This window comes from Mus musculus, chromosome X, assembly GCF_000001635.26.
Source record: "Mus musculus strain C57BL/6J chromosome X, GRCm38.p6 C57BL/6J".
Classification (NCBI taxonomy): Eukaryota; Metazoa; Chordata; class Mammalia; order Rodentia; family Muridae; genus Mus; species Mus musculus.
This window is the reverse complement of record NC_000086.7, coordinates 6,109,057-6,118,845: the sequence shown is the minus strand read 5'-3', so window position 1 is coordinate 6,118,845 and position 9,789 is coordinate 6,109,057.

The window sequence follows — 9,789 nt, the reverse complement described above, 5'->3', positions numbered from 1 at the left end:
TCAGGTGCTGACATCTTTCACAGAAACATCTGTACATGAATGCTCATAGAAGCAATGTATACAATAGGGGAAATATAGAAACAGCCAATATGTTTACTGACCGATGAATACATGAACTAAATGTGATATATCCATAGAACAGGATGGTATTTTAAAATAAAAAAGAGAGTTTCAAAGTCCCTCACTATCTACACATTGTTCAGTTGTGGGTCTCTGTGTTTCTCTGATTATGGCTGAGTGAGGCAGTGATCTATGGTTATAGCAGAATGTCCTCAGGACTCATTTTACTGCTATGTTCCACTATCAGAAAAGTAGTATTTTGTTTTCTTCTGGGCCCACAGGCTGTCTAGTCTTAGGTTCTTGACTTCCTGAGCAATGTCAGACATGGGTTCCATCTCATGGAGTTAGCCTTGAATCCAACCAGAGAGTGGTTGCTTACTCCCATGATTTTTGTGTCACTATTGTGCCAGTGCATCACTAATGCAGGTTATCATGGTTTATCAAAGGGATTATAGGTGAGTTGGTGGTTACTCTTTTCCTTTGGTAGTGTGCAGAGTATCTTCCCATACCACAAATACTAGTCAGAAGGAGTGAAGGCTCAGTCTTAAATGAGATATCTTTATCATCAAACCTCTCCATTCAGGGTTCAGGGAACTATGCAGAAGAGGAAAAATGCAAGAACCAGGGCAAGTAGATGACACCAAAGAAGCAGTGTCTTACAGACACAAGAAGACTGGTATGTACATGAACTCATAGAAATTGTGGTAGCATACTCAAGCCTAAGCCAGATGGGGTCCCAGTGCTGAGAGAAGTATACCCAAGGCTCCATCCCTATCCTAGAAGATAGCTCCAATTCACAACTGTTCTCAAAAGAAAGATTAATTTTCTCCAATATAGTCTCTTAGTATACAAATCACACTTAAGGGAATTCCCCAAACCTAGCAGTAGATGGACAATACAAAAATGAACTGAACAGTATTGGGGGTGGCAGTCTCATAATGTTTTGTCTGGGTTTATTTTATTTTATTTTATTTTATTTTATTTTATTTTATTTTTGCCTTACATATTGTATATTGTTTTCTGATTTCATGTTTTTATGGATTTTTTGTGTTTCTCTGTCCATCTGTCTAGCTGTCTGAGAATGTGTGTGTATGAATCTTTTTCTTGTCCTTTTAAAAACATTTGAGTTTGTTTACCTGTTAGAGAGAGAGAAAGAGAGAGAGAGAGAGAGAGAGAGAGAGAGAGAGAGAGAGAGAGAGAGAGAGAAAGAGAGAAAGAGAGAGAGAGAGAAGGCATGGAGATGGGTGAGTAGGAAGAACCTGGGAGAAGCTGGGGATTGAGAAGCTGAAATGAGAAAATATTGCTTGAAAAAGTCTTATTTTCAGTTAAAAATAAATGAAATAAAATGGACCAGTGATATGTGCAATAACACAGACTTTGAGACATTATACAAAGTGAAAGAAGCTAGCTACTAATGACAACATTTTGAATGATTCCATTCACATAAAAGGACTAAAATACGTATAAAATTAGAGCTATTAGGCAGCTAAGTAATTATGGATGATTGTCAGGAAGACAGATAACTGGGATGTATATAGAACTTCTTTTACAGAATATGTAAGTGCTCTAGTAAATTACAGTGATGAAAGTAAACACCTATTAGAATGGTAAGAGCATCTATACACCTCAAATGGATGGGATGATAAGTTCTTTTAAAAGATAATTTTATATTGTGTTCTATAAATCTATCTACAATTTAAAGGGCGTCGGTAGGTTAAAAGCAAAGTGATAGAAATATTAACCAATGGGACAGGATGGATAACCCAGAAATAGGAGTGCAGCTAAATAACTAAAATTCTCCAAGAAAAATTTCCATATAGACTCACCAACTTGTGCAACTAGCTGTTTGTATAAAGGAATGACTTTGCAAAGGCTAGGCAAACCAAGTAATATGCTTGGTTTAGCATCCTAACAGGAAGATACACATTGAAGAAGGCAAGAAGGAAGGAGTTGCCAATAGCAGCCCCTCGTTAGTTGGGGAGAGAAAAGGAATTAAGTTCAGGCCTTAGATCTGAAACACAGCATCAGATCCCCAATGTTGTAATCCACTGGGAAACAGAGCCTGTAACTTATGCCTCCAACCTGTACCTACAGACTGAGCATCTAGAACTGCACTAGCTATTCAGACAAGTGACTGGCTCTATGAACCTTCAGCAAAAGAACAGGGAATATGACTCCACCTGCTTGAGATCCAGTCCCAGCAAAATCCAAAAGCCCCAGGTGTAGAGACAAGAGCACACAGAGGGAGCTTCTAGACCTGTTTGGTATTAGAGTAGACTCAAGTTTTGGATGCTTTATTTCTAGTCCTGGAGTGAGTGAGAAACTCAGCTACTCTCCATATTGTCTAGGTTCCTATGGCCATGAGATTAAACTATAACCCCATGTATTACTGGTCTTAATCTCCAAAGAATTGCTTCCATTATTTATCCCCAACCCTCTGGCAGTATAGCTCTCCTTAGTCTAGTGCTTAGAGGAATCTCCAGCCTGTCTCATCACCAGGCAGAGTCCTGTGGAGCACTATTCAAGGCCTTTTTTTCTATGAAGTGCTAATTTGGTCTCAGCATGCTAAAGGGTGATGTAGCACAACAGCAGAGTTCATGCCTTCCATGCAAAATTCCTGGGTTTATTTCCAGTGGGAAAGTGAGATGGAAAGTGAGTGGGAAAGTAAGAAGAAAGAGAATGGAAAATAAATTCAAAGAACTTTAAGGGAGCCACACCCCTCACTTAATGATAAAAATAAGGTGCTGCTATACACTGAGACAAGAATAGACAGTATGTGAGCCACCCACAAGGCAGCATACATGAGTTGGTCTGAGGTTTCCAAGACATGTACACCAGAGGACTGCCTTGTTTGGCCTCAGTGAGAGAAGATGCTCTTGACCCTCAGAGACTTGAGTCCCCAGGGAGGCCTGGTGAGGAGGGCCACATCTTCTTGGAGATAAGGGGAGAAGAAAAGGGATGAGGAACTATGAGAGGGTAGACCAGGAGGAGGCAATGACTGGACTGTAAAAAAATATTAATATATATTATATACATACACACATAGTAGCCACTATGGATGAACTCTTACATGGAGTTTTCTGGGGCTCACTGACTACCATGCTTAGTAAATCCCAGGCCAGTGAGAGACTGTGTGTGAAAAAAATCATGTGGATAGTTTCTAAGGAACAAGACCCAAAGTTGATTTCTGGCTTTTACTTACACATGCACTTGTACACACACACACACACACACACACCAAATGAAAAGTTAGAGAAATCTAAAACCTTGTGTATTTCTAGTGGAAATATCAAATGGTGAAGCTACTATAGAAAATAGCAAGGTGAAGAATTAACTGGAGATGAGGCAGTGGAGCTCTATGGACGTGTATTTTCCTAACATATATGTCAAGCAGTAGTATAAATATTGTTGAGGAGAGAGCTAGGAAAGATAGAAAAGATAAATTCAAAAAGTACAATGTTGCAGTTATAGAGAATGAGTAAGTCTAGAAATTCAATGCTCACCCTGGTAACTATAACTAATCATGTGGCATTGTATAATGGATGTTTATTGAGAGTAGATATTTGGTACTCATTTTAAATTATTTTTTAGAAAGGTAAGTTTTTTAAAGTTTTATTCATTTATTATGTGCACAGTGTACTGCCTGCATATATTTATTATGTGCACAGTGTACTGCCTGCATATATGCCAGAACAGGTGCCACATCTCATTTCAGATGGTTGTGAGCCACCATGTAGTTGCTAGGAGTTGAACTTAAGATCTCTGGAAGAGCAGTTAGTGCTCTCAGTCTCTGAGTCATCTCTCCAGCCCCAATACTTGGTACTCTTAACACAGATATAAAAGCCAAGACAAATATTAACCGACCTGACTATGGCAAACATTTAACAATGTATATGTATACGTGTATATGTATATGAAGATATTATGCTAAGCCAGATGTGGTGAAAAGTCTTGGCTACATAGTGACAATCTGTCAGAGAGAGAGAGAGAGAGAGAGAGAGAGAGAGAGAGAGAGAGAGAGAAGAGAGACACAGAGAGAGACACAGAGAGAGACACAGAGAGAGAGACAGAGAGACACACAGAGAGACAGAGAGAGAGACAGAGAGAGACAGAAACAGAGAGAGAGAGACAAAGAAGAAAGAGAGAGAAGTGAAGAAAGGAAGGATGGGAGGATGGAAAGAAGGAAGAGATGGATGAAGGGAGAGAGGGAGAAAGGAAGAGAGGAAAAGACAAAGGGAGGAAGGGAAGGAGGGAAGAAGGGAGGGAAGAAGGAACTCAGGCAGACCTACTGTATTGTATTCTTACTAAAAATAAAAAAAATAAATCAGGTCTTAGAGAAGTGTTTTTACATCTATGTTCACAGAACCATTACAGTAGCCATGAGATGGAAGCAAACCCAGGTGTCTTTTGACATAGGGACAGATAAATAAAAGTAATTGTATAGATAACAATTTGGAATTATTCAACCTCTATCGGGATAGAAACCTTGACACATGTTACAACTCAGATGAATTCTTGTGATCCATCTTCCCAGTGAAATGAGCCAATCACAAAAAAATAGATCATATGTAATTCCACTTATATGAGCTACCTATATTAGTCAAGTTTATAGAAACAGAATAGAATGGTATTTTTCAGAGGCTTGGTGTCAGAGGGCGTGGAGTATCAACAAATATATAAAGTTTTAATTTGCAAGATAAAAAAGAAGAGCTGGCTGCATAGCAATGAAAATATAATTAATACTCCTGAATACTTAAAAAATGTTTAAATTGGAGATCTCAGGGATAGAATATTTGTTAAACATATAGACGCCAAAACATAAGCAAATAAAATAAAAAGAATGTGACAAAGAGGAAAGATGTTTAAGATGGCATTTTAACATTACATTTATTTTATCAATATTTAAAACAAGGTGGAATTTGTAATGATTAGATATTTCTGGCTCTAGTATCAGACTCAATGTTTAAACCTAGACTATCATGTTATCGGGCAGAAATCCAATTACTATTAAGAAAACTGTAATTCCATATATTATCTGAAGCAATAGCATTTATTATTTTATGTTTTCTAGCAAATAACAAATGTAGAGAATTATAAATATGTTGGTTGACAAGATGTGTATCTGAACTATGATAATAGCTAATGTTCAAAATATGTCTGATTGAAGTAGTAACTAATCTTTACTGAAAGTAGTGTCAAGCAAGTTGACAGATTTGCCTGAAAACACATCATTTTAGATCTGGTTTATGCCATAAAACAGATGACAAAGGCTGTATTAGCTGGTGAGATGGCTCAGTGATTAAGAGCACTGATTGTTTTTTCAAAGGTCCCGAGTTCAAATCCCACAACCACATGGTGGCTCACAACCATCTGTAATGAGATCTGACGCCCTCTTCTGGTATGTCTGAAGACAGCTACAGTGTACTTACATATAATAATAAATAAAACTTTTTTTAAAAAAAAAAGCCGGGTGTGGTGGCACACGCCTTTAATCCCAGCACTCGGGAGGCAGAGGCAGGTGGATTTCTGAGTTCGAGGCCAGCCTGGTCTACAGAGTGAGTTCCAGGACAGCCAAGGCTATATAGAGAAACCCTGTCTCGAAAAACCAAAAAAAAAAAAAAAAGGCTAGCAAAGTATTGGGGCTGGAGAGATGGCTCAGTGGTTTATAACATTGGCTATTCTTCCAAAGCATTCAAGTTTTATTTCCAGTGGTGGTTCATAACTGTATTTACCTTCAGTTCTAGGAGACTGGGCACACTCTTCCAGCCTCCACATGTACTGGGTATACAAGTGGTACCTGGACATACATGCAAGCAAAACACACAAAATAAAAGCAAAACATAATGTTAGTTCAGAGGATGGCAACAGAATAGGCCAGACGATATGCACCATGAATGTTGTGGAACCCTGTGGTGAAGGAAGCATTTCAATGCTACAGCCATTCTATATTCTGCAGCTACGTTCTGCAGGGAAGATGGAGCAACCTGGAAAGTCTATGTCCCCTGAATTCAGAGAGGTGAAAAGAAACTGCCTTACAGGAGCCTCTCTCAAAATGGTATTGTAGCAGCCTCTCAAAGAGCATGCTGTCTTACCATGTTCTTGGAGGAATACATGGCATTCCTACATTTTGGGGGACAAACTGGTTGAACCTTGCTTATACGGTGCATATACAACTTTGTCAGTGTTCCAGAGCAGAGGAGATATGCTGGATGCTGGAAAGGAGCTGATCTTGACATGTTCGCTGGAGTCTTATTTCATTATGTTTTCATTACCCAGTTGTTTTTGCTTCAAGTCCCAGATTGGTACCAGGCAGTTAAAAATACAGCGGACTCTTCAAGAGTCCACTCCTTTTACCCTACACAATATTGTCTTGTACAGGGGTAAATGTACTGTCTTTGCAACTGAACAATATTATTTAAATAGAGAGATCAAAATTTAAACTTGCCTTTCACTGATAGTTCCAATTTCAATGTGAAATAAAGTAGGAACTCATTTTAATAAGTTAACGTATCCATAGGGGATTCCTTTTACACTTAACACACTGCATACTTAATGGAGTTTAATCATCTTTAAAGACAAACTTTCACAAAATTTCTTTAGCATAAGAAGTTTTTTTCTTATTAATAGCACATACGGGAGAATTACTATATAACTTGATAGTGTTGATGAGATTTCTTATTTCTAAGAGAGAGAAAGACTGAGAGAGGTGAGAGACTGCTAGAGAAAATAAGATTTTCCATTGTAAACAGAGTAACAGAATATCTTTCAAAAGTGGCTGTGGATATAGCTAGAATTTGGGACTCTTTTGGTAAGTGAAAAGGTGGCTATTTGAACTAGTCTGTGAAGAGTTCAATATGCCTGTACCCTCAATATCAATAATAGTAAGGTTTTTCAGAGGCGATCAGGATTAGATCATCAAGTGTGTTAGACCATTCAGAAGTGACGAGGACTAATCATCAAGGCAGAGCGCCCATTATTGGATCCTAAGACCATGTAAAGGAAAAGGCCAGAAGACATTTCCATTCTCTCAGTCTCAATTTCCTTCAGTCCCCCTCTCCTCCCTCCCTCTCTCCATCCCTCTCCTGCTCTCTAGTCTCATTATACAATGCCCCATGTTTCCTTAGGATTATATCAGCAAAAGAAAGAGCCAGCTCAACTTATATCTCCGAAATTAAGTCAAAACCAACTTTTTCTTCCTTAATAATTTACTCAGTCTATAGACTTGTGTTATTAGAAACAGAAACCAGATTGCATACTCTCAAAATCTATGACTTCTCATTTCTAAAATTGTAGAAAATAATGCTATTTACTTTGGGGATTAAATTTTATATATTTGTCTATATGTGTGGGAACATTTAGTGATTGGTATATCATAAATGCTCAGTAAATCAAAGCATTTCTGGACCACAGGTTTATTTTATGTCTTATCTTTATTAAAATTACCCAAAACAGTATCAGCAGCATAGGAACTGCTGAGATATGCCTCCTAGGTCGTCACCTCATCCTGAGAATTAAATGTCACGTTAACTTCAGGAAAACAGAACATTTCAAAAAGCTCTTTATGTTGGTTAGGTACTAAATTAATCTAATCTGACTAATGACCTTATAAGAAAAGGAGATTCTGAATACTCACTGATAAGTGGATATAGGCCAAAAAGTACAGAATACCTAGGATACAACTTACAGACAGACAGTAAGAGGTGTAACAAGTAGAAAGGCCTCAGTCCCACTTAGAAGGGAGAAGAAAATAATCACAGGAGGCAGAGGGAGGGAGAGATCTGGGTGGGAGAGGGAAGGGGAAGAGGAAAGGGGAACAGGATCAGGTATGGGGGACGTGAGAGAAACCCAGAGGGCCAAGAGAATGAATGGAAATAAGCAGCCCCGGGGGATGGGAGTGGGGCAACTCCATAGAAAGCACCAGAGATCTGGAATCTCAGGACTCATTGGGGGTGATCTTAGCCAAAATGCTTAACATTAGGGAGAGGAAACTTAAAGGGTCCGTCTCCAGTAGATAGACAGGGCCTCAAAGGAGGGACAGGGTTACCAACCCACAGTCAAAATTTCTGACCCAGAATTGTTCTGTCTAAAAGAACTGTAGGGACAAGAATGGAGAAGAGACAAAGGAAAGGTAGTCCAATGACTAGCCCAACTTGGGATCCATCTCATGGGGAAATAGAGGGGGCACCAAAGCTTGACACTATTACTGATGCTATGATGTGCTTATAGACAGGAGCCTGGCATGGTTGTCTTCTGAGAAGCCCTACCAGCAGCTGACTGAGGTAGATGCAGATACTTACACCCACCTATTGGATTGAAGTCAGGGACCCCTATGGTTGAATTAGGGGAAAAACTTAAGAAGTTGAAAGGAAAAGTGACCCTATGGGAAGACCAGCAGACTCAACTAACCCAGACCCCAGGGAGCTCCTAGAGACTGAGACACCAACCAGAGCATACACAGGCTGGTCTGAGGTCCCTGGCACATACATAGCAGAGGTCTGTCTGGTCTGGCCTTAGTGGGAGAAGATGCTCTTAATCCTTGAGAGACTTGATGCCACAGGGAAGGGGGAGGCCTGATGGGGGAAGCACCCTTTCAGAGGCGAGGAGGAGGAATGTGGGAGAGGGGATTAAGGGCAGGCAATTGTTGAAATGTAAATAAATAATAAAAAAAACCTCAAAGTATATTACATAAAGAAAAAAGAGAGATACCAAAGATGGTTCATGCCCATAGGAGAAGTGAGAATACAGAAGAGTACCTAAAACTCAAGCAGAGAGTCCACAGAAAAATTCAATCCTGCCAATACCTCAATTTTGGAATTTCATATTCTACAATCTCTGAGTCGTTAAATTTTGGATGTTTATGTAACCTGTTTGTAATGTTTTGTTATGGTAGTCCTATCTCACACACTGTATTTCTGTCTTTCTAGAATGACAGCAGAGAATATGCCCAACTCATCAAACTCCAAGGTACATAGTCTAGTCTGTAGTAGGTTTGTAATCAATATGAATTCACTATACCAATGAAAAGGAGAAGGGCTACCCTTTATTGACATCTCCATTTGGCAGAAAACTAGATGATGGGGTTTGTGAGCTAAGAGAAAGGGGATGTGGATTCAGATGACATGAATTTGATTTCGACACAGCTTCATTGCAAAGGGTCCTAGCCTTTTCTTTGGAGTGAGCTGACTCACTGAGCAGCCTGGGATCAGACAGCCTGATTCATATCAGTTTCATTATTAGCTTCCACTGTGACCATGGAAACAGCTTTTCATAGCTTTCTCATGATTCATCCTCTTTACCTGCCACTGAAATAATGATGGCTGTCCCATCTTAGAGCATGTAAAATTAAGTGAGACGATGCGAACAAGGCTCATCTGAACTCACAGAGACTAACACAGCATGCGCAGGGCCTGCATGAGTTTGCACTACAGTCCTTTGTGCTTAGATTTTGGCTTCTGCGTTAGTGTTTCTATGGGATTCCTGAGTATGTGAACAAGTGTGTCTCTGATTCTCGTGCCTTTTCTTGGGATCTGTGTCTTATTAAACTTCATTGTGATCACTTTTGTTTTACTTTTATATTTTATTTTGTTTTGTTTTTAAAATTGAATGAATGAGTTGAACTGAATGAAGAAATGAATGAAAATCTAGACACTAGGGTAAAGGTTAATAGCTAAACTGTCACTTAGAACTGCTAGGAGAGGCAAACTCAATTTTCTCAAATGGTGTGACACT